We start from the raw sequence: 27460 nt of genomic DNA on the forward strand, positions 1-27460 counted from the left end.
AACTCTCCCATTTTCACAACTTAAACCAATAAAAATATGTCAATATACAATGTTTATACAAGGCAAATATGATCAATGTAACACTGAGCAAATCAAAGCACCTGTTTAATGAAAGTATTGAATTTGGATGAGCTACAATATTTATTCAAAAATATTCCACTCAGTGGGACAGAAAATTAAATATGTTTCACAGCTTTTGATTAATTTAGGTCTCAGCATTTCCCCCTCGGCCCTGGCCTACAGTCATGTGGGATGTGGAGGTCTAGTGGTTAAGGTGTTAGACTACTGAGTCGTAGGTTATGAGTTCAAATCCCAGGTCCACCAGGCTGACCAGTACTGATAAAATCATATATTAATTTAAAATTTAGTTCAGGATGAGTCGCATTTATTTGCAGAAATATTTCCTTAAAAATAAAAGAAGTCTTTTATCAGCTGTGGAGCACAAACACTAAAGAAAGTCTGAGAAATCTGTAATAACTTACTCATTAAAGCTGAGGTGTGAGATGTAGGGCAGACACTGAAGGAAACTCCTCACTTCACTCTCTTCATCTGAACAGTCTCTCAGCTCCACTGGTATCTTCTGTGTTTGGAGTTTCAGCACTTCTAGGAGGTCGGAGACTTTTCTCTCTGAGAGATTTATGGACCAAACAGGAAGTGACCGGTAAACTGTCAGCAATGCAGGAAGGACAGTCCTGTGTGTTTTACTCTCATACTGCTTCACATGTGAGAACAGATCCAGCAGGAAATCACTTTGGTCTTCATAATAATAATCTTCATCTTCCTCATATTCTTCAATATCTGGCATCACTTTCTTCACTGTCTCCTGGATGTTTTGTGGTTGGTGTAGAGCTGTTTGCAGACACAAATCCAGTAGAAAGTTTCTCCATTTCTTCTTTTTCTCTCCATCTGTAAAGTGAGACCTGGAGAAAAGTGAAAGATTGACATTATTACAGTAAACACAGAGAGAACTCTCACACATACAGAGAGAAAAATACAGAAGAAATAAAGTTTTTCCACTTTACTTACTTTTGTTTTGTTAATATTTTATAATTATTGGAATAATCCTAGAACTACAAGAGCTACAGAATCCCTACAGAAAGCCACGCCCCCTCCTGGCCACGCCCCCTCTGACATAAGATGAACAAACTCTTATATACTGGTTACTGAAACGTATTTGTTTTATTTTTAATCCCACTCAGTGATGAAGAGAACACTGACACAACAGACTGGATGTAAATCCACCAAAAGAAGAAAAGAACAGAGTCTCGTTTACTCTCCAGTTCTCTTCATTATTAACCCTGATTTTACTGCAGTCTGATAGTTATCATTACACAACTGTTAGTAATAAATAAATAAATTGTACAGTGTATATAAAATACATTTCATTGATTTCTGTACTTCTATTAAGTGTAAAATATTAAATAACAGGATTTTTAAATAATCAGTCACTTAAAGGGGCAGTTCACCTTTTTTCACATTTGACACTTTCTAAACTCTTATAGGATGATTTATAGACACCTCAGTATGATTTTTATAACAGCTGATTAAATCATTTGTTAAAACTAATTAAAAAATAAACAGTGGTTTGTCTTCCTCAAGAACCTGAACCTACGACCCCTAAAGAGGAGAACAGACTGAATCACAACAGGATCACGCTGACCATCACAAACAACTGGAGGTTTTAGGGATTTATGTCTTCTGTTTAAAAAAAAATAAATTGAGGAATCGAATAGAGGAAACACAATTACTGCACTTAGACTCACAAATCCATCTTATTATAATTTACTGTACAAAATGATCCTTAATGGATGAAATGTACATATTGAAACATGATGTAATGATATAAAACTATCTGAGGTGACTAGAAATCAACTGCTCAAATGTGTAAAAGGTGAACTTCCACTTTAAGTGTAAAAGTAACTACATCTATATGTACAGTGCGGCTCAAAAGTTTGGGCACCCCAGGTAAACATTTGTATTCATGTGCATAAAGAAGCCAAAAAAAGATGGAAAAATGTCCAAAATGCATCAAATTACAGATTAAACATTCTTATAATTTGTCAAAAAAAAGGTAGATTTTATTTCCATCTTTTACACTTTCAAATGAACAGAAAACAAAAAAAATGGCATCTGCAAAAGTTTGGGCATCCTGCAGAGTTTATAGCATGCACCACCCCCTTTGGAAAGTTGAGACCTGACAGTGTCATGGATTGTCCTCAATCATCATCTGGAAAGACCAGGTGATGTCAATCTCAAAGGTTTTAAATGCCCAGACTCATCTGACCTTGCCCCAACAATCAGCACCATGGGTTCTTCTAAGCTGTTGTCTAGAAAACTGAAACTGTAAATAGTTGACGCTCACAAAGCAGGAGAAGGCTATAAGAAGATAGCAAAGCGTTTTCAGATGCCAATGTCCTCTGTTCAGAACGTAATTAAGAAATGGCAGTCATCAGGAACAGTGGAAGTTAAAGCAAGATCTGGAAGAACAAGAAAAATATCAGACAGAACAGCTCACAGGATTGTGAGAAAAGCAAGTCAAAACACACGTTTGACCGTACGATCCCTCCAGAAAGATCTGGCAGACACTGGAGTTGTGGTACACCATTCCACTATAAAGAGATACTTGTACAAATATGCTCTTCATGGAAGAGTCATCAGAAGAAAACCTCTGCTACGGAGTTTGCAAATGAACATGTAGACAAGCCTGATGCATTTTGGAAACAAGTTCTGTGGACCGATGGGGTTAAAATACTGTAGAACTTTTTGGCCAGAATGAGCAAAGGTACGTTTGGAGAAGAAAGGGAACAGAATTTAATGAAAAGAACCTCTGTCCAACTGTTACATCAAGAGGCGTAAACTGAAGGTTTTGCCATGGCCTTCACAAACTCCTGACCTCAACATAATTGAAAATCTATGGACAGACCTTAAAAGACCAGTGCGTGACAAAAGACTCTTGGCTGGCTACAAAAAGCATTTACAAGCTGTGATACTTGCCAAAGGGGGCAGTACAAGGTATAAACTCTGCAGGGTGCCCAAACTTTTGCAGATGCCATTTTTTTGTTTTCCGTTATTTTGAAAGTGTAAATGATGGAAATAAAATCTACCTTTTTTTGACAAATTATAAGAATGTTTAATCTGTAATTTGATGCCCTTTGGAGATTTTTCCGTCTTTTCTTGGCTTCTTTATGCACATTAATACAAATTTTTACCTGGGGTGCCCAAACTTTCGAGCCCCGCTGTAATATGAAGATAAGGACACAGTATTTACTCATCAGCGTGTAATGATGCTTCATGAGTCTAAAATGTGACGATGTTCATCACTGAAATGTACAAATCACATCACAGAGCTCAGCTTTCTATTAATGACACATCTAATACATTTGCAGTGTTTGAACATCAGAGGTCCTCATCTGTACAGCTCATAGAGTTCAGTTATAGAGAGCACGCTGGTCACATGATCACATTCTGTCATGGAGAGTCTGCACCATCACCAGGAAATAAACTCTGGACTTCTGTTTCTGGTTAAAATGATGCCTCAGACTCTGTTACGGAGCTCAGCATGTTTCACTCCATCATTTCCCCAAATCAGAGACTTTATTTATTCAGTTACATTTTAGGAAGAATTTATAAATGTATTTATTAAAGTTATGAACCAGCAGAACATTTAGTTTACAATGTTAAACTGACAGCAATTATAAACAGGGCTTTAATCAGCTGTGGAGCACAGAGCAATAAAACAGATCTGAGAAATATAATAACTTACTCATTAAAACTGACAGCAGGAAGTGACCGGTAAACTGTCAGCAATACTGGAAGGACAGTCCTGTGTGTTTTACTCTCATACTGCTTCACATGTGAGAACAGATCCAGCAGGAAATCACTTTGGTCTTCATAATAATAATCTTCATCTTCCTCATATTCTTCAATATCTGTCATCACTTTCTCCACTGTCTCCTGGATGTTTTGTGGTTGGTGTAGAGCTGTTTGCAGACACAAATCCAGTAGAAAGTTTCTCCATCTCTTCTTTTTCTCTCCATCTGTAAAGTGAGACCTGGAGAAAAGTGAAAGATTCACATTATTACAGTAAACACAGAGAGAACTCTCACACATACAGAGAGAACAATACAGAAGAAATAAAGTTTTTCCACTTTACTTACTTTTGTTTTGTTAATATTTTATAATTATTGGAATAATCCTAGAACTACAAGAGCTACAGAATCCCTACAGAAAGCCACGCCCCCTCCTGGCCACGCCCCCTCTGACATAAGATGAACAAACTCTTATATACTGGGTACTGAAACATATTTGTTTTATTTTTAATCCCACTCAGTGATGAAGAGAACACTGACACAACAGACTGGATGTAAATCCACCAAAAGAAGAAAAGAACAGAGTCTCGTTTACTCTCCAGTTCTCTTCATTATTAACCCTGATTTTACTGCAGTCTGATAGTTATCATTACAAATCTGTTAGTAATAAATAAATAAATTGTACAGTGTATATAAAATACATTTCATTGATTTCTGTACTTCTATTAAGTGTAAAATATTAAATAACAGGATTTTTAAATAATCAGTCACTTAAAGGGGCAGTTCACCTTTTTTCACATTTGACACTTTCTAAACTCTTATAGGATGATTTATAGACACCTCAGTATGATTTTTATAACAGCTGATTAAATCATTTGTTAAAACTAATTAAAAAATAAACAGTGGTTTGTCTTCCTCAAGAACCTGAACCTACGACCCCTAAAGAGGAGAACAGACTGAATCACAACAGGATCACGCTGACCATCACAAACAACTGGAGGTTTTAGGGATTTATGTCTTCTGTTTAAAAAAAAATAAATTGAGGAATCGAATAGAGGAAACACAATTACTGCACTTAGACTCACAAATCCATCTTATTATAATTTACTGTACAAAATGATCCTTAATGGATGAAATGTACATATTGAAACATGATGTAATGATATAAAACTATCTGAGGTGACTAGAAATCAACTGCTCAAATGTGTAAAAGGTGAACTTCCACTTTAAGTGTAAAAGTAACTACATCTATATGTACAGTGCGGCTCAAAAGTTTGGGCACCCCAGGTAAACATTTGTATTCATGTGCATAAAGAAGCCAAAAAAAGATGGAAAAATGTCCAAAATGCATCAAATTACAGATTAAACATTCTTATAATTTGTCAAAAAAAAGGTAGATTTTATTTCCATCTTTTACACTTTCAAATGAACAGAAAACAAAAAAAATGGCATCTGCAAAAGTTTGGGCATCCTGCAGAGTTTATAGCATGCACCACCCCCTTTGGAAAGTTGAGACCTGACAGTGTCATGGATTGTCCTCAATCATCATCTGGAAAGACCAGGTGATGTCAATCTCAAAGGTTTTAAATGCCCAGACTCATCTGACCTTGCCCCAACAATCAGCACCATGGGTTCTTCTAAGCTGTTGTCTAGAAAACTGAAACTGTAAATAGTTGACGCTCACAAAGCAGGAGAAGGCTATAAGAAGATAGCAAAGCGTTTTCAGATGCCAATGTCCTCTGTTCAGAACGTAATTAAGAAATGGCAGTCATCAGGAACAGTGGAAGTTAAAGCAAGATCTGGAAGAACAAGAAAAATATCAGACAGAACAGCTCACAGGATTGTGAGAAAAGCAAGTCAAAACACACGTTTGACCGTACGATCCCTCCAGAAAGATCTGGCAGACACTGGAGTTGTGGTTCACCATTCCACTATAAAGAGATACTTGTACAAATTTGCTCTTCATGGAAGCGTCATCAGAAGAAAACCTCTGCTACAGAGTTTGCAAATGAACATGTAGACAAGCCTGATGCATTTTGGAAACAAGTTCTGTGGACCGATGGGGTTAAAATACTGTAGAACTTTTTGGCCAGAATGAGCAAAGGTACGTTTGGAGAAGAAAGGGAACAGAATTTAATGAAAAGAACCTCTGTCCAGCTGTTACATCAAGAGGCGTAAACTGAAGGTTTTGCCATGGCCTTCACAAACTCCTGACCTCAACATAATTGAAAATCTATGGACAGACCTTAAAAGATCAGTGCGTGACAAAAGACTCTTGGCTGGCTACAAAAGCATTTACAAGCTGTGATACTTGCCAAAGGGGGCAGTACAAGGTATAAACTCTGCAGGGTGCCCAAACTTTTGCAGATGCCATTTTTTTGTTTTCCGTTATTTTGAAAGTGTAAATGATGGAAATAAAATCTACCTTTTTTTGACAAATTATAAGAAAGTTTAATCTGTAATTTGATGCCCTTTGGAGATTTTTCCGTCTTTTCTTGGCTTCTTTATGCACATTAATACAAATTGTTGTTACCTGGGGTGCCCAAACTTTCGAGCCCTGCTATAATATGTAGATCAGGACACAGTATTTACTCATCATCATGAATGATTCTTCATGAGTCTAAAATGTGACGATGTTCATCACTGAAATGTACAAATCACATCACAGAGCTCAGCTTTCTATTAATGACACATCTAATACATTTGCAGTGTTTGAACATCAGAGGTCCTCATCTGTACAGCTCATAGAGTTCAGTTATAGAGAGCTCGCTGGTCACATGATCACATTCTGTCATGGAGAGTCTGCACCATCACCAGGAAATAAACTCTGGACTTCTGTTTCTGGTTAAAATGATGCCTCAGACTCTGTTACGGAGCTCAGCATGTTTCACTCCATCATTTCCCCAAATCAGAGACTTTATTTATTCAGTTACATTTTAGGAAGAATTTATAAATGTACTTATTATTAAAGTTATGAACCAGCAGAACATTTAGTTTACAATATTAAACTGACAGCAATTATAAACAGGGCTTTAATCAGCTGTGGAGCTCAGAGCAATAAAACAGATCTGAGAAATATAATAACTTACTTATTAAACCTGACAGCAGGAAGTGACCGGTAAACTGTCAGCAATACTGGAAGGACAGTCCTGTGTGTTTCACTCTCATACTGCTTCACATGTGAGAACAGATCCAGCAGGAAATCACTCTGTTCTTCATGGAAGCCATAAACCTCCTGTCTAAAAGGGAATGTGTTGTAGCTGCACACTGACACCAGCAGCTCAGTAAAACTCTCTCCTTTATCTGATTGACAGTCGACTGCTGCGATGATCAGATTCACCATAAACAGGATGGATGCAGATCCTGAATTAGACCTGTATATAAGAACATATATAAGTTATGAGGAAGAATCTCACAGTCAGTAAAAAAGATTCACCTAAAGCTCAGAGCAAACACATAAATGAGGCTAATAATAAAGGCTAATATTCAGCTTGTGTAGAGAACATCAGACTATCAGTCTGTTCATATCAAGGAAGATAAAAATGAACAGTTTCTTCTTGTAGCCATGGACAGGAGCATCACCTGACACTGTTTACTGGGGCTTGTGCTAAATAGCAAATAATTTCACTTAAAATACATATTGATGTTATTCCTGAGTTACAAACAACCTGCTGTTTTATAGCCACATTAACTGTCCCAGTCCAACACAGCAAAAACTGGAGTGTTAATATTTTGGTTTTAGACATTTCAGAGTTGGTTTCAACACCCAAAGTTATTTTAACACCTTTAGAGTAAAATGGTGTTCGGTGTTGGGGTTAAATTACATAATTGATCATCAGTGTTAAACCAAATCTTTAGAGAGATTAAATTAGACTCCGCCCATAAAATTCTGTTAATCGTTGTAGAAATCATCACCATTAACCTCGTGGTGCTTTGAGTGGTAAGTAAAATGAAATAAAATTTACTTAAACATTGATGAATGATGCTGGTGAATTCTATAGCACCATGTACAGTATTATGTAATATGGAGCAATGCATGGAGCATGTGGACCAATATAATAATATATAAAAATGAAGGACAACGTGGCCACAATGTACCTGTGTTTATTATTTAGTATGGAATGAATTCTTAATTTGTGGCCACGGTATCACCTCTCTCTCTTTATATGCATTAATATGTATAAACACTATATATCCTTTACTTATATATATATATGGAACATATTCACACACACACACACACACACAACATGATCACGTTGTACTTAAATGCTCACTCTTTCTTCTGAACTAAAATAAGGGATCGAGTTATAACAGCATAGTCACAATGTAATTATATTGATGGAAAGAATTATTAAAACAAATCAGAATATTCTTTACAACGCTGTATTTAATGTTAAACTGAACAGTGGGTTCAAAGTAATTAGCTACTGAAGTTCTCTTTATAAGGAGTGGTTTTTCATGCTCAAAGAGATGAAATAAGTAATTAAGTAATCGGAGAAAAATAATAAACGATGTAATTTACTGTCATGTCTGTGATGTGATCATTGCTAATCTGTAGGTCATCGTATTAATTCTGAATTAATCTGCGGTGGTGTGAAAACGTGTGGGTTTTTTTTGTTTCAGCTCATCAAACATATTTAAATATTAGTCAAAGATAACACAAACACAACATGCAGTTTTTAAATGAAGGTTGTTATTATTGAGGGAAAACAAAATCCAAACCTCAATGGCTCCGTGTGAAAGTGTTGGCCTGTTTACTGCCACAACGGTTCACAATCAAGAAATCACTTAAATAAGTCCTGACTGACAAAGTGAAGTAGACCAAAAGATCCTCAAAAGATTCACATCATGCTGAGCACCAAAGAAATTCAGGAACAAATGAGACAGAAAGTAAATGAGATCTTTGGGACTCCAGCCAACCACAGTGAGAGCCGTTATCCACAAATGTTGAAAACATGGAACAGTGGTGAACCTTCCCAGGAGTGAAGGGCTGACCAAAATTACCCCAAGAGCGCAGCAACGACTCATCCAAGATGTGACACAAGACCCCACGACAACATCCAAAGAACTTCAGGCCTCACTTGCCTCAGTTAAAGTCAGTGTTCATGACTCAAAAATGGCCTCATGGCAGAGTTCCAAGACGAAAACTGCTGCTGAGCAAAAAGAACAGAAAGGCTTGTCTCAGATTTGCCAAAAAACATTTTGATGTTCCCAAAGACTTTTGTGAAAATACTCTGTGGACTGACGAGACAAAAGTTGAACATTTTGGAAGGTGTGTGTCCCATTACATTTGGTGTAAAAGTAACACTGCATTTCAGAAACAGAACATCATACCAACACTAAAACATGGTGGTTGTAGTGTGATGGTCTGGGGCTGTTTTGCTGCTTCTGTTGGGGTCTGCTGGGTCTGTTGTGCTGTGATAAATGGAACCATGAATTCTGCTGTCTACCAAAAAAATCCTGAAGGACAAAGTGCAGCCATCTGTTTATGACCTCAAGCTGAAGCAAACTTGGGTTCTGCAGCAGGACAATGATCCAAAACACATCAGCAAGTCCACCTCTGAATGACTGAAGAAAAACAAAATGAAGACTTGAAGAGTGGCCAAGTCCTGACCTGAATCCTATTGAGATGCTGTGGCACGACCTTAAAAATGGGGTTCCTGCTCGAAAACCCTCCAATGTGGCTAAATTACAACAATTCTGCAAAGATGAGTGGAGCAAAATTCCTCCACAGCGCTGTTACAGACTCATTGCAAGTTCTTGCTGCTAAGAGTGGACCAAGCAGTGATTAGGTTTAGGGGGCAAACGCTTTCTACAGTACACACACACACACACACACACACACACACACACACACACACACACACACACACACACACACAGACACACACAGACACACACAGACACACACACACAGACACACACAGACACACAAACACACTCTCTTTCGAAGGCAGGCAAGAGTGACATCTCCTACCCCACAGCGACACCACCACTAAGGCCCCCCCCCCAAATACCATTTATAAATGCGTGTGTGTGTGTGTGTGTGTGTGTGTGTGTGAGAGAGAGAGAGAATTATGACTGTTGGTGTTTACTGTAAATGATTGTTGCCTTTTTGGACCCCTTCATCATGTGTAATGTTGCTCCCATATAAAACAGTTCAGCACAAGCCCAGACATGTTTAGGGACATGATTGAGGACAATGTCCCGTCCAGAGACAAGCTGTTTTGTGTTGAGGTTTTGTTCAAACCGACCATTGAAAATACCCTCACTAATGTATATGTTTTTGTTCACTGGTTGTTGTGTTAAATCTTACTCAGATACAATAGTGCTATTTTCTGATTGGCTGTTTTGTAGCCTCTTTTTTTGATTGGCTGATAAGCGTCAGGCTCGACTAAGAACTGAGACGCGCTTGATTCCTGCTCAGTTCCATAGAGACTGCGATGCGGACTGATACATTTTGGGCGCTGCGGCTTATTAAATATATGATAAATAGTCAAAAGGTTTTCTGCGTGAGAAATACGATGCGTGGGGGAGAGTGTGAGAAAAGACCCAAATGAGTGACTGTCATATTCAATGTGTGACACAGTCCTGTACACACACACACACACACACACACACACACACACACACACACACACACACACACACACACACCCATGTCTTTCCTGAGGGATTCACACAGTTTCTGCTTTGTTCCTGACTGTACTGAGTCTTTTGGTCCCTGTTTCTGCTCTCCTGGTGTCAGCTAGTTTCTGGACCTTGTTCCCTTTCTTATTGCCTTGATCAGTCTGTTCTGTTTACTGATCATCTGACCTGTGTCTGTGTTTCTGACCATCAAGTTGTTAGTAATTTACTTTCATTAAAGCTGTTTCACCTGCATTTGTGTTTGTCTTAGGAACTCATTCATGATGATAGTTAGCTAGATCATATTAAAAGGAGTTATATCTAATAAAAACTTATGTTTGTGTTTGTAGCTATAAAGAATAAAAAGGCCACATGACTGAACCTGTGTGTGTTTGTAACTCTCCCATTTTCACAACTTAAACCAATAAACACAAGTCAAATATGATCAATGTAACACTGAGCAAATCAAAGCACCTGTTTAATGAAAGTATTGAATTTGGATGAGCTACAATATTTATTAAAAAATATTCCACTCAGTGGGACAGAAAATTAAATATGTTTCACAGCTTTTGATTAATTTGGGTCCCAGCATTTTCCCCTCTGCCCTGGTCTACAGTCATGTGGGATGTGGAGGTCTAGTGGTTAAGGTTTTGGACTACTGAGTCATAGGTTGTGTGTTCAAATCCCAGGTCCACCAGGCTGACCAGTACTGATAAAATAATATATTAATTTAAAATTTAGTTCAGGATGAGTCGCATTTATTTGCAGAAATATTTCCTTAAAAAGAAAAGAGTTCTTTTATCAGCTGTGGAGCACAAACTCTAAAGAAAGTCTGAGAAATCTGTAATAACTTACTCATTAAAGCTGAGGTGTGAGATGTAGGGCAGACACTGAAGGAAACTCCTCACTTCACTCTCTTCACCTGAACAGTCTCTCAGCTCCACTGGTATCTTCTGTGTTTGGAGTTTCAGCACTTCTAGGAGGTCGGAGACTTTTCCCTCTGAGAGCTTTATGGACCAAACAGGAAGTGACCGGTAAACTGGCAGCAATGCTGGAAGGACAGTCCTGTGTGTTTTACTCTCATACTGCTTCACATGTGAGAACAGATCCAGCAGGAAATCACTCTGTTCTTCATATTCATCTTCCTCATATTCTTCAATGTCTGTCATCACTTTCTTCAGTGTCTCCTGGATGTTTTGTGGTTGGTGTAGAGCTGTTTGCAGACACAAATCCAGTAGAAATATTCTCCATTTTTTCTTTTTCTCTCCATCTGTAAAGTGAAACCTGGAGAAAAGTGAAAGATTCACATTATTACAGTAAACACAGAGAGAACTCTCACACATACAGAGAGAACAATACAGAAGAAATAAAGTTTTTCCACTTTACTTACTTTTGTTTTTGTTAATATTTTATAATTATTGGAATAATCCTAGAACTACAAGAGCTACAGAATCCCTACAGAAAACCACGCCCCCTCCTGGCCACGCCCCCTCTGACATAAGATAAACAAACTCTCTCATATACTGGTTACTGAAACATATTTGTTTTATTTTTTACTCCCACTCAGTGATGAAGAGAACACTGACACAACAGACTGGATGTAAATCCACCAAAAGAAGAAAAGAACAGAGTCTCGTTTACTCTCCAGTTCTCTTCATTATTAACCCTGATTTTACTGCAGTCTGATAGTTATCATTACAAATCTGTTAGTAATAAATAAATAAATTGTACAGTGTATATAAAATACATTTCATTGATTTCTGTACTTCTATTAAGTGTAAAATATTAAATAACAGGATTTTTAAATAATCAGAGTCACTTAAAGGGGCAGTTCACCTTTTTTCACATTTGACACTTTCTAAACTCTTATAGGATGATTTATAGACACCTCAGTATGATTTTTATAACAGCTGATTAAATCATTTGTTAAAACTAATTAAAAAATAAATAGTGGTTTGTCTTCCTCCAGAACCTGAACCTACGACCCCTAAAGAGGAGAACAGACTGAATCACAACAGGATCACGCTGACCATCACAAACAACTGGAGGTTTTAGGGCTTTATGTCTTCTGTTTAAAAAAAAATAAATTGAGGAATCGAATAGAGGAAACACAATTACTGCACTTAGACTCACAAATCCATCTTATTATAATTTACTGTACAAAATGATCCTTAATGGATGAAATATACATATTGAAACATGATGTAATGATATAAAACTATCTGAGGTGACGAGAAATCAACTGCTCAAATGTGTAAAAGGTGAACTTCCACTTTAAGTGTAAAAGTAACTACATCTATATGTACAGTGCGGCTCAAAGGTTTGGGCACCCCAGGTAAACATTTGTATTGATGTGCATAAAGAAGCCAAGAAAAGATGGAAAAATGTCCAAAATGCATCAAATTACAGATTAAACATTCTTATAATTTGTCAAAAAAAAGGTAGATTTTATTTCCATCTTTTACACTTTCAAATGAACAGAAAACAAAAAAAAATGGCATCTGCAAAAGTTTGGGCACCCTGCAGAGTTTATAGTATGCACCACCCCCTTTGGAAAGCTGAGACCTGACAGTGTCATGGATTGTCCTCAATCATCATCTGGAAAGACCAGGTGATGTCAATCTCAAAGGTTTTAAATGCCCAGACTCATCTGACCTTTGCCCCAACAATCAGCACCATGGGTTCTTCTAAGCTGTTGTCTAGAAAACTGAAACTGTAAATAGTTGACGCTCACAAAGCAGGAGAAGGCTATAAGAAGATAGCAAAGCGTTTTCAGATGCCAATGTCCTCTGTTCAGAACGTAATTAAGAAATGGCAGTCATCAGGAACAGTGGTAGTTAAAGCAAGATCTGGAAGAACAAGAAAAATATCAGACAGAACAGCTCACAGGATTGTGAGAAAAGCAAGTCAAAACACACGTTTGACCGCACGATCCCTCCAGAAAGATCTGGCAGACACTGGAGTTGTGGTACACCATTCCACTATAAAGAGATACTTGTACAAATTTGCTCTTCATGGAAGAGTCATCAGAAGAAAACCTCTGCTACAGAGTTTGCAAATGAACATGTAGACAAGCCTGATGCATTTTGGAAACAAGTTCTGTGGACCGATGGGGTTAAAATACTGTAGAACTTTTTGGCCAGAATGAGCAAAGGTACGTTTGGAGAAGAAAGGGAACAGAATTTAATGAAAAGAACCTCTGAACAACTGTTACATCAAGAGGCGTAAACTGAAGGTTTTGCCATGGCCTTCACAAACTCCTGACCTCAACATAATTGAAAATCTATGGACAGACCTTAAAAGATCAGTGCGTACAAAAAGCATTTACAAGCTGTGATACTTGCCAAAGGGGGCAGTACAAGGTATAAACTCTGCAGGGTGCCCAAACTTTTGCAGATGCCATCTTTTTGTTTTCTGTTATTTTGAAAGTGTAAATGATGGAAATAAAATCTACCTTTTTTGACAAATTATAAGAAAGTTTAATCTGTAATTTGATGCCCTTTGGAGATTTTTCCATTTTTTCTTGGCTTCTTTATGCACATTAATACAAATTTTTACCTGGGGTGCCGAAACTTTCGAGCCCTGCTGTAATATGTAGATCAGGACACAGTATTTACTCATCAGGGTGTAATGATTCTTCATGAGTCTAAAATGTGACGATGTTCATCACTGAAATGTACAAATCACATCACAGAGCTCAGCTTTCTATTAATGACACATCTAATACATTTGCAGTGTTTGAACATCAGAGGTCCTCATCTGTACAGCTCATAGAGTTCAGTTATAGAGAGCTCGCTGGTCACATGATCACATTCTGTCATGGAGAGTCTGCACCATCACCAGGAAATAAACTCTGGACTTCTGTTTCTGGTTAAAATGATGCCTCAGACTCTGTTACGGAGCTCAGCATGTTTCACTCCATCATTTTCCCAAATCAGAGACTTTATTTATTCAGTTACTTTTTTTGAAAGAATTTATAAATGTATTTATTATTAAAGTTATGAACCAGCAGAACATTTAGTTTACAATATTAAACTGACAGCAATTATAAACAGGGCTTTAATCAGCTGTGGAGCTCAGAGCAATAAAACAGATCTGAGAAATATAATAACTTACTTATTAAACCCGACAGCAGGAAGTGACCGGTAAACTGTCAGCAATACTGGAAGGACAGTCCTGTGTGTTTTACTCTCATACTGCTTCACATGTGAGAACAGATCCAGCAGGAAATCACTCTGTTTTTCATGGAATCCATAAACCTTTTGTCTAAAAGGGAATGTGTTGTAGCTGCACACTGACACCAGCAGCTCAGTAAAACTCTCTCCTTTATCTGATTGACAGTCGACTGCTGCGATGATCAGATTCACCATAAACTGGACAGATGCAGATACTGAATTAGACCTGTATATAAGAAAATATATAAGTTATGAGGAAGAATCTCACAGCCAGTGATAAAGATTCACCTAAAGCTCAGAGCAAACACATAAATGAGGCTAATAATGAAGGCTAATATTCAGCTAGTGTAGAGAACATCAGACTATCAGTCTGTTCATATCAAGGAAGATAAAAATGAACAGTTTCTTCTTGTAGCCATGGACAGGAGCATCACCTGACACTGTTTACTGGGGCTTGTGCTAAATATAAATAATTTCACTTAAAATACATATTGATGTTATTCCTGAGTTACAAACAACCTGCTGTTTTATAGCCACATTAACTGTCCCAGTCCAACACAGCAAAAACTGGAGTGTTAATATTTTGGTGTTAGACATTTCAGAGTTGGTTTCAACTTGTTTTGGGGTTAAATTACAGAGTTGATCATCAGTGTTAAAGCAACTCTTTAGAGAGATTAAATTAGACTCCGCCCATAAAATTCTGTTAATCATTGCCATTAACCTCGTGGTGCTTTGAGTGGTAAGTAAAATGAAATAAAATTTACTTAAACATTGATGAATGATGCTGGTGAATTCTATAGCACCATGTACAGTATTATGTAATATGGAGCAATACATGGAGCATGTGGACCAATATAATAATATATAAAAATGAAGGACAACGTGGCCACAATGTACCTGTGTTTATTATTTAGTATGGAATGAATTCTTAATTTGTGGCCGCGGTATCACCTCTCTCTCTTTATATGCATTAATATGCATAAACACTATATATCCTTTACTTATATATATATGGAACATATTCACACACACACACACACACACACACACACACACACACACACACACACACACACACGATCACGTTGTACTTAAACGATGTATAAACACTATATATCCTTTATATATATATATATATATATATATATATATATATATATATATATATATAGAGAGAGAGAGAGAGAGAGAGAGAGAGAGAACATATTCTCACACACACACACACACACACACACACACACACACACACACACACACACCATGATCATGTTGTACTAAAATGCTCAATCTTATCTTTCTTCTGAACTAAAACAAGGGAGCAAATTATAACAGATCAATTATAATATGGCCACAATGTAATTAAATAGATAGAAAGAATTAAACGAATCAGAATATTCTTTACAACGCTGTATTTAATGTTAGAACTGAACAGTGGGTTCAAAGTAATTAGCTACTGAAGTTCTCTTTATAAGGAGTGTTTTTCATGCTCAAAGTGATTAAATACATTAATTAAGTAGTCGAAGAAAAAAATAAAAAGACGATGCAATTTACTGTCATGTCTGTGATGTCATTATTGCTTATCTGTAGGTCATCATATTAATTCTGAATTGATCTACAGTTATGTGAAAAAGTTTTGCAATCCTTCCTGATTTTTTTATTTTTTTTTGCACGTTTGTCACACTTTAATATTAATGTCCAACCAGAAACACTTTCACACAGGGCCATGTGGGTTTGGATTTTATTTTATTTTATTTTCACTTAATAATGATAACCTTCATTTTTAAAACTGCATGTTGTGTTTATTTGTGTTATCTTTGACTAATATTTAAATTTGCTTGATGATCTGAAACATTAAAGTGAAACAAACGTGCATAAAATTCAGGAAGGGGGCCAACACTTTTTCACACCACTGTATGACGTGTCACCCGACAGCATTTACATCGATTTAAAGGCTTTTGCATGTCTCCTTGTCTTACACATCATAATTTGATGTGTAAGACAATTTCATCTCTGAATAATTAATTTTAATTTCATCTCTGGGGGAACAAATTTAATTCCCTTCTCAGTCTGTAGACATTTGTGAATCACTATGTTCATGTTTTTTTTAATAGGTTGAAGATGTACTAAAATTCAAGTCTGGTGGTGAAGCAGAACTACAGGAGTATCAAGATACAGCAACGCTTATGGATGTGACCAGAAGACAAATGATTAACATATTGGTGGCTCACATGATTAATACACACGGGTATTTTATTTAAATCTAATAATTGCATTGCCTTTGTGTAAATGAAGATTTGTGTAAATGTAGATTTGTGTAAATAAACCAATTTGATATCTTAGGCAACTTCCTCATAAAGCAATCAGAGAACAGTATATTTATGGCATAGTGATGCTGTTCCCTTCCCTCAGAGATCCCTGTTCCAAGTAAGACTATACAAGTCATTGTTTACTTTACTTGTCCTACTTGCAATGCTGTCAAGTTTTTGCTATGAGATTAAAATTTGATTCTTTGTGATTTTGACCTAAATGTGATGAAGGAATAAAAAATAGATCTATTTCAGTAAGACTTTTATGATGATTCAAGCAACACAGGATACATTGCCTGACGTATAAAAACAGTCCACAGGAAGATGCGTGGAGGATCTACAGTATGTCACCACACAGACCTCTAAATGTTTCTGCAGGAGGCCCAAAAGCACAAAGGGCTACTAATTTTGAAGGGCATTTTTCTTTGCTCAACCACACCACAGACAAGTCCATAATATTACAGAAGATGAAAGAGACTTTTCCTCATTGCCAGAAGCTGGTTATAGATCCAGACTGTAGAGCTTTGATATCCTCTCTGCCTTCCCAATATTACTGGATACAAAAGGACTGTAGGCTTAGAATAACACATTTTCAATGGCCTTCAGTTTGAGAGAAATTGTTTATAATTTACTAACTATTCTCTTTAAGGTGGATCATGACATCATTCTCCTATTTGATGCTGAGACAGCCTGCAGGCTGCTTCATTAGTGGGACAATGTCAATGACAATGTTCTTCAGGACAAATGTCACAAGAGGTGAAGCGGCTTACTTCAACAGCAGAACTGAGTCAGTTGTTGCTTTCTGCAGAAAGTCCTGAAGGAAGTGATCTTGACGAGAATAAAAGTAGACTGTATTTTATCTCTTTTTGCATTTGCTATATTTGCAGTACTAATTACCTCCTGTATTGTTTTAATGAATACATCACAACCTATGAGATGGATGTTTTCTGGATTATTTTTTGAAGACCACATAAACACAACAGGTAGATGAATGCTTAAAATTATCTCTGTTCTTAAATGTTAAATTTATGACATTTGAAGTTTTCTGTTACTTAATTCATGTGAATCCTTGTCTTCAGATTACGAACAGGAAATGGCATCACTTCTCTTACTGATACATCTCCTTCCACCACCACCAGGAGGACAGAATTCTTAGAAAATTAGTGCATGTACTGCTGCTGAAAGACTTGTAGTGTTTCATAAGGTAAAGACAATTTAGTAATGTTTTGTGTTGATCAAACAAGAATGAGATTAGTCTTCATAGACATTCCCATATATTACTAGCTATTTAGTCATTGTTTGAACAATCACCTTTATAATGTTACTTTCTCTGTGACTGCACATTATGTTTGTGTCTAATGTTCAGTGTTCATGCTGTAGTTTGGAGAAACACCTCAACAATAACCAGCATCAGCATCCGTACCTCCTTGCTGTTGTCAGAAAAGTAAGATCTTCTACATTTTCTTGGATAAGCATCTCATCCCATGCCAGGCAAACCGCTCCCTTGGAGCATTTGATGTACTTGTCAAGGCACATTTTGTGTTCAAGCTGTCATATGATAGTGACCTTGTTAACTTTTACACATTCCTCCAGACGTTGTACAACATCGATGTGGGGAATATGTGAGTCACTCAGAGTTAAAGACTTGAGCTAGACCACTTAACCAGACAGTAACATTAACTTAAAGTCTGGGCAATATGATTCTGAGAGAATGCTGATCTGTTGTATTTGTCAGAAACAGCACCTCAACAGTCAACAGTTGATGTCACATATAAGAGGTGAACAGAGTTACTATCCTGGTTCTTTCTATCAATTCTGGCACTTGATCCCTGACCACCTCAAATTATTTACGGACTTGTATCCAGATAAAAATAATCATTTTATGATTAATTACCCATCTTCAAGGAAAATTGGCCACTTATTATATATGTGGTCTATAATATTCTATAAGCCAAATAAGATGTTCAAAAAACTTTCAAAACTTTCAAAACCATAAAATCATTTGCTAAAACTCATCAGATGGCCATCGCTTTTCATTGGGAAACCTTCACCCTCAAACATAAGGAGTTTGTCCCAATGAAACCTTTTTTAATCACAGAAGAGAATGTGGTCAGAAATCAAACCTGTGAAATGTCTAAAGATGTTTTATCAGCCAGCTGGGTTAAAGTTGATGGTTTAGAATATAGAGCTGGACGTGTTGTTTGCAGTACAATGGAAAGTAAAATTCCAGTCTGCTGTTAAATAAGTGATAAACTTTTGATTAATAACTGCATTAATATTTTGGCAAACAAACTATTTACAGAGAATTTTGAAGAACATCTTCATGCATTCAGAGTACACTGAAGTGAGGAAAGGTGTTTTATACAAATGTCAGATATTACAGTTTGTAAGATATTTGATCTTCAGAGCTCATACAGTGTCGTGGATGAAAGTTTGTACATCAAACCTTCTTTTGTAATGTTTTAATTCATGTAGAAATTGTACTGCAATGAGAGCTAAAATAAACAAGTTGATGGAAGTTATTTAGTGTGATGTGGTTTATTTAACTGTTTTCACTTCACTTCATAGTACTTTGTAAATCTTTTGAGGCTTTACAGAGTGAAACTAATTCTAACCTAAAACACACAACTCTGACCAGTCTTTATCTGAATCCCTTTTAGTGTCATTTTAACACTTTTTCAGATTCAAATAATGAACTGTGGCACAATGTAAAATGTTTAACTGTCTTAAAGTGTTCATTTAACTCTAGAGCGTGTGGAGCTACATAAACTCTGATAAAGTGTTAAAGTCAACTCTCTTTGCTGTACACCATCTAATCTCAGTGGTAAAGACACAGACACACACACACACACACTCACACACACACACACATACAAACACAGTACAGTGATGATCAGTACAGTCACATGTGAGAGTTTCCCTCATGTCTGATATAGAAAGTGATGATGTAATGAACACAATAAATTTGATAACTGATCAAATTATCTAGATATTTAGCTGTAAGACAATCAGACCTAGACTTGTAGTGTCTAGTTAGAAAAAGGATTAAGATCCATTAGTTAAAAGGTTAATATTCATTATCTAGCTAAATCAGATGACAGTGTATTTAGTATAGAGAAGTTTTGTATAAAATACTGTTGATTTTTCAAAAGTAAATGTAAAGTTTATTTAAACTCGAAATTGCATTAACTTTATGTAGAAGTGTTTTATTTATTTTATTTTCAATTTCATAAATAAAAATGTTAAAAATAATTCTAATTATTTGCTTGAAATTAAAAACAACAAACTAAATCCCTTTAACTTGTCAAACATTAAGCTACAAATCAGTAAAGTAGCTAGCGAACAATAACAGTTCAGATCAGTAAAAGAGGTGAAATCTGTACAGTAACTTTAAACTTACTCATTGAACATGAGCTCTGAGATCTTCAGCTGTGGAGCACAAACACTAAAGAAAGTCTGAGAAATCTGTAATAACTTACCCATTAAAGCTGAGGTGTGAGATGTAGGGCAGACACTGAAGGAAACTCCTCACTTCACTCTCTTCACCTGAACAGTTTCTCAGCTCCACTGATTTCTTCTGTGTTTGGAGTTTCAGCACTTCTAGGAGGTCGGAGACTTTTCTCTCTGAGAGATTTATGGACCAAACAGGAAGTGACCGGTAAACTGGCAGCAATGCTGGAAGGAAAGTCCTGTGTGTTTTACTCTCATACTGCTTCACATGTGAGAACAGATCCAGCAGGAAATCACTCTGTTCTTTATAATAATCTGTCATCACTTTCTTCAGTGTCTCCTGGATGTTTTGTGGTTGGTGTAGAGCTGTTTGCAGACACAAATCCAGTAGAAATTCTCTCCATTTCTTCTTTTTCTCTCTGTCTGTAAAGTGAAACCTGGAGAAAAGTGAAAGATTTACATTATTACAGTAAACACAGAGAGAACTCTCACACATACAGAGAGAAAAATACAGAAGAAATAAAGTTTTTCCACTTTACTTACTTTTGTTTTTGTTAATATTTTATAATTATTGGAATAATCCTAGAACTACAAGAGCTACAGAATCCCTACAGAAAGACACGCCCCCTCCTGGCCACGCCCCCTCTGACATAAGATGAACAAACTCTCAGTGATGAAGAGAACACTGACACAACAGACTGGATGTAAATCCACCAAAAGAAGAAAAGAACAGAGTCTCGTTTACTCTCCAGTTCTCTTCATTATTAACCCTGATTTTACTGCAGTCTGATAGTTATCATTACAAATCTGTTATTAATAAATAAATAAATTGTACAGTGTATATAAAATACATTTCATTGATTTCTGTAGGTGTTTTATACAAATGTTATACAGATATTACAGTTTGTAAGCTATTTGATCTTCAGAGCACATACAGTGTCGTGGATGAAAGTTTGTACATCAAACCTTCTTTTGTAATGTTTTAATTCATGTAGAAATTGTACTGCAATGAGAGCTAAAATAAACAAGTTGATGGAAGTTATTTAGTGTGATGTGGTTTATTTAACTGTTTTCACTTCACTTCATAGTACTTTGTAAATCTTTTGAGGCTTTACAGAGTGAAACTAATTCTAACCTAAAACACACAACTCTGACCAGTCTTTATCTGAATCCCTTTTAGTGTCATTTTAACACTTTTTCAGAGTCAAATAATGAACTGTGGCACAGTGTAAAATGTTTAACTGTCTTAAAGTGTTCATTTAACTCTAGAGCGTGTGGAGCTACATAAACTCTGATAAAGTGTTAAAATCAACTGTGTGAGAGTTAATACAACACTGGACTTTTTGCTAAGTGCCATCTAATAACACACACACACACACACACACACACACACACACACGCACACACGCACACACGCACACACACATACACATTAAGGCCACATGACTGAACCTGTGTGTGTTTGTAACTCTCCCATTTTAAAAACTTAAACCAATAAACACAAGTCAAATATGATCAATGTAACACTGAGCAAATCAAAGCACCTGTATGTTTGATATCGTTTACCTGAACAACTGCTTTAAAGCTTTTCACTGTTCATTATCAGACACAGAGGATGATGTTTATTTGAATGGGGACGACCCAGAGCTGAAAAATTCAGGTATGTGTTTGTTTGATGATTAAATACTGCTACTGAGAACTAATGAGGTTATGAAATAACAACAAAAAAAATTCATGTGTTCATATATACAGAAAATATTTTACACAAACACCTTTCAGTTCATGGAAAAAAACAAGTCAAAAAATCCTATTATTTATATTATACTAGCAATATAAAAGTACTGAATTTGAATGAGCTACAATATTTATTCAAAAATATTCCACTCACTGGGACAGAAAATTAAATATGTTTCACAGATTTTGATTCATTTATGTCCCAGCATTTCCCCCTCGGCCTTGGACTACAGTCATGTTACCCCGTGCACATGTCTGGCCATGTCACTAGTGCAGAGATGAATAAAGAGGAAAGAGTCGAGAGTCTGGAGATGAAGTCACACCCTGAACATGTCTTTATCTCTCCACTTACACGAGTCTCACTCAGACAATCACATGATCTTTCAGTCACAGTTAACCACTTTATCTTCATCAAGTAGGTTTTACAGAACTTAATAAAACAAACAGGAAATAAAGAAGAGGAAGGACAGATTCCTCAGACTTCTATAAAAATGAGGCATTTTCACTAAAACTTTACTATAAACTTTAGAACACAAAAAGTGTCTCCTGTTCTTCAGTGTATTCAGTTCTGATATTTAGTGCACTACAGTAAAGTGTCCTGGATCAGATGACTGGAGGATTTTTACATTTAAATCAGAAAAACAAATGCACAAAAATTATATTACACTAAAATTAAAACATTTTAAAATGTCACAGGAAGTCTGGGATGTTTTTGTAAGAAAAAAGTGAAATGATTGTTTAGATTTCACTACTGAGAAAATGCAGAAATACTTACTTAAAAATAAAAAAAGAGTTTTTTTTATCAGCTGTGGAGCACAAACACTAAAGAAAGTCTGAGAAATCTGTAATAACTTACCCATTAAAGCTGAGGTGTGAGATGTAGGGCAGACACTGAAGTAAACTCCTCACTTCACTCTCTTCACCTGAACAGTCTCTCAGCTCCACTGGTATCTTCTGTGTTTGGAGTTTCAGCACTTCTAGGAGGACGGAGACTTTTCTCTCTGAGAGATTTATGGACCAAACAGGAAGTGACCGATAAACTGGCAGCAATGCTGGAAGGACAGTCCTGTGTGTTTTACTCTCATACTGCTTCACATGTGAGAACAGATCCAGCAGGAAATCACTCTGTTCTTTATAATAATGTGCCATCACTTTCTTCACTGTCTCCTGGATGTTTTGTGGTTGGTGTAGAGCTGTTTGCAGACACAAATCCAGTAGAAATTCTCTCCATTTCTTCTTTTTCTCTTCATCTGTAAAGTGAAACCTGGAGAAAAGTGAAAGATTCACATTATTACAGTAAACACAGAGAGAACTCTCACACATACAGGGAGAAAAATACAGAAGAAATAAAGTTTTTCCACTTTACTTACTTTTGTATTTGTTAATATTTTATAATTATTGGAATAATCCTAGAACTACAAGAGCTACAGAATCCCTACAGAAAGACACGCCCCCTCCTGGCCACGCCCCCTCTGACATAAGATGAACAAACTCTCAGTGATGAAGAGAACACTGACACAACAGACTGGATGTAAATCCACCAAAAGAAGAAAAGAACAGAGTCTCGTTTACTCTCCAGTTCTCTTCATTATTAACCCTGATTTTACTGCAGTCTGATAGTTATCATTACAAATCTGTTATTAATAAATAAATAAATTGTACAGTGTATATAAAATACATTTCATTGATTTCTGTAGGTGTTTTATACAAATGTTATACAGATATTACAGTTTGTAAGCTATTTGATCTTCAGAGCACATACAGTGTCGTGGATGAAAGTTTGTACATCAAACCTTCTTTTGTAATGTTTTAATTCATGTAGAAATTGTACTGCAATGAGAGCTAAAATAAACAAGCTGATGGAAGTTATTTAGTGTGATGTGGTTTATTTAACTGTTTTCACTTCACTTCATAGTACTTTGTAAATCTTTTGAGGCTTTACAGAGTGAAACTAATTCTAACCTAAAACACACAACTCTGACCAGTCTTTATCTGAATCCCTTTTAGTGTCATTTTAACACTTTTTCAGATTCAAATAATGAACTGTGGCACAGTGTAAAATGTTTAACTGTCTTAAAGTGTTCATTTAACTCTAGAGCGTGTGGAGCTACATAAACTCTGATAAAGTGTTAAAATCAACTCTGGACTTTTTGCTGTACACCATCTAATCACAGTGGTAAACACACACACACACACACACACACACACACACACACACACACACACACACACACACACACACACACACAGTACAGTGATGAACAGTACAGTCACATGTGAGAGTTTCCCTCATGTCTGATATAGAAAGTGATGATGTAATGAACACAGTAACTTTGATAACTGATCAAATTATCTAGATATTTATCTGTAAGTCAATCAGACCCAGACTTGTAGTGTCTAGTTAGAAAAAGGATTAAGATCCATTAGTTAAAAGGTTAATATTTATTATCTAGCTAAATCAGATGGCAGTGTATTTAGTATAGAGAAGTTTTCTATAAAATACTGTTGATTTTTCAAAAGTAAATGTAAAGTTTATTTAAATTCGAAATTGCATTAATTTTATGTAGAAGAGTTTTATTTATTTTATTTTTTAATTTCATAAATAAAAATGTTAAAAATAATTCTAATTATTTGCTTGAAATTAAAAACCAACACAAACTAACTTGTCGAACATTAAGCTAAAAATCAGTGTTAGCAGGTTCGAGGTAAAGTAGCTAGCTAACAATAACAGTTCAGATCAGTAAAAGAGGTGAAATCTGTACAGGAACTTTAAACTTACTCATTAAACATGAGCTCTGAGATCTTCAGCTGTGGAGCACAAACACTAAAGAAAGTCTGAGAAATCTGTAATAACTTACTGTTTAAAGCTGAGGTGTGAGATGTAGGGCAGACACTGAAGGAAACTCCTCACTTCACTCTCTTCATCTGAACAGTCTCTCAGCTCCACTGGTATCTTCTGTGTTTGGAGTTTCAGCACTTCTAGGAGGTCGGAGACTTTTCTCTCTGAGAGCTTTATGGACCAAACAGGAAGTGACCGGTAAACTGGCAGCAATGCAGGAAGGACAGTCCTGTGTGTTTCACTCTCATACTGCTTCACATGTGAGAACAGATCCAGAAGGAAATCACTTTGTTCTTTACAAACATTTGACATTATTTTCTCCACTGTTTTCCAGATATTTTCTTCTCTATGGTACAGAAATGCTTGTAAACACAAATCCAGTTTAAATGGCATAAATTTCTGTTGACAATTTTCCTTTGATTCTCTTTGTGTAGAAGTAAAACTGTGAGGGGAAAAAAAACATTTTAATACATAATTGCAAACAGTTTTCTCAGTTCTGTGATGAAGCCTAAATAAAGAATGTCATTCTTTAGGAGCTAGGTTATGAATGGTGCTAAAACAGTTTTGAGAACTTGGTCTAAGGTTTGTACTGAAAACCCAATACACTGCACTCAGATTTATTGACTCAGCATATACCAGTATATCAGAAGTGCACAGGCCCTACTAAATCCCAGGGGTCACGCAGTATATGGGAAAAGGTATCCAGGTCATCACAGACTAAAATACTGTGATTGTGATGCCTCACTCCAAGACACAAATATATTTCTTAGCACGTGAGCCTCACACCTCCAGGGTTGGGGGTTCGATTCCCGCCTCCTCCTTGTGTGTGTGTGGAGTTTGCATGTTCTCCCCGTGCCTCGGGGGTTTCCTCCGGGTACTCCGGTTTCCTCCCCCGGTAAAAGACATGCATGGTAGGTTAATTGGCATCTCTGGAAAAATTGTCCGTAGTGTGCGAGTGTGTGCCCTGTGATGGGTTGGCACTCCGTCCAGGGTGTATCCTGCCTTGATGCCTGATGACACCTAAGATAGGCACAGGCTCCCCGTGACCCGAGAAGTTCGGATAAGCGGTAGAAAATGAATGAATTAATTAATGGTGTGTAGCACAGAAAATGATGTCAACAGGGAAAACCACAGAATAATGACACCTAATAAATACTCTTTCCATCTGCAGTGTATGTAATGAAAACTTTTTCCAAACTTAACCATGTGCTGAGCAGCTTTGTGAAAGACTAGCATCATCCCTGTGCTTAATACTTGACTACAGGACCAAACACCATCACATTTATGATCACAATATATTAATCACATTAAGAGCTGTCACCCCACTACACTGGATCCATTTTAGTATGTCATTCATTCAAGATTTCAAGATGGCGCCGCAGATGGCAGCCTCGGCACGACAGGAAACGACGGCGAGAAAAGCGCGCCGGTGCGCTGGTGAGGCTGTGAAAGATGGGATTTAAAACTGCGCTCCCTTCGATTCACCTGCTCTCTGTTTTACTGAAACTTGGCTCAGTCACTCAATCCTGGACAGTGGATTACTTCTCTCAGGCTTCCACTTACACCGTGCGGATCGCGTAACAGAGTTATCGGGTAAAATGAAAGGTGGCAAAATCTGATTCTACATTAATGAACATTGGTGCACAGATGTCACAGTGCTGAATAAATACTGCAGCCAAAACCTGGAGTCAATCTTCATAAACTGTAAACCGTTTTATTCACCGCAGGGCAACGTGAGTCTGCAAAACCTGGCAAACCAAATATCTGGCTTGGAGCAAAATAATCCGGATTCTCTTTTTATTATTCTTGGAGACTTTAACAGGGCAAAACTAACACATGAACTTCCAAAATACAGACAGCATATAAATTGTCCAACAAGGGAGAAAAATACACTGGATCATTGCTACACAGTTCTTAAGGACGCATATCGCTCTGTACCCAGGGCAGCCTTGGGGAACTCTGATCACTGTTTGATCCATCTTATTCCAACATACAGGCAGAAACTAACATCTACTAGGCCTGTAGTAAAACATTGAAGAGGTGGACCAATGAGGCAAAGAAGGAACTACAATACTGTTTTGACTGCACTGACTGGAGTATCTTTAAGGCTGGTACTGACAGCCTGGATGAACTGACTGACACTGTGTTATTGTACATCAGTTTTTGTGAAGACGAGTGTGTATGCCAACCAAAACCTTCTGCAAATACAGTAACAAAAAGCCATGGTTCACAGCCAAACTGATTAAACTTCGACAAGCCAATGAAGATGCCTACAGAAGGGAGGACAAAATTCTGTAGAAGCAGGCCAGGAACCTACTGACAAAGGAGATCAGAATATCAAAAGAAGCTACTCTGAAAAGCAGGTTTCTGCTGTACAACTAATTCTCTCCAGTTGCTGCACAACATTTCTGACAGCCAAGAAACAGGGCAGGAACTGTTCCTAGGTTTGAAGAAAGAGTTTCATGAATAAAGGAAAATAGTCTGTGTAGAGAAAAAGTAGTCAGGGTCTGGAAGGGA

General features: G+C 36.8%; 1 protein-coding gene and 1 long non-coding RNA gene across 24 annotated transcripts in view; one reads left to right on the plus strand and one right to left on the minus strand.

The window, feature by feature from the left end:
- The window catches only part of LOC113650479, a 289734-nt gene that overhangs the window by 252390 nt on the left and 9884 nt on the right, over nt 1-27460 (minus strand). The gene's annotated exons all lie outside the window — the stretch shown is intronic.
- Nucleotides 17729-19438, plus strand: LOC113650500. Its single transcript, XR_003442434.2, has 2 exons — nt 17729-18124; nt 18301-19438. It is a non-coding gene; the product is annotated as an uncharacterized LOC113650500 (long non-coding RNA).

The sequence above is a fragment of the Tachysurus fulvidraco genome, chromosome 7 (genome assembly GCF_022655615.1).
Source record: "Tachysurus fulvidraco isolate hzauxx_2018 chromosome 7, HZAU_PFXX_2.0, whole genome shotgun sequence".
Classification (NCBI taxonomy): Eukaryota; Metazoa; Chordata; class Actinopteri; order Siluriformes; family Bagridae; genus Tachysurus; species Tachysurus fulvidraco.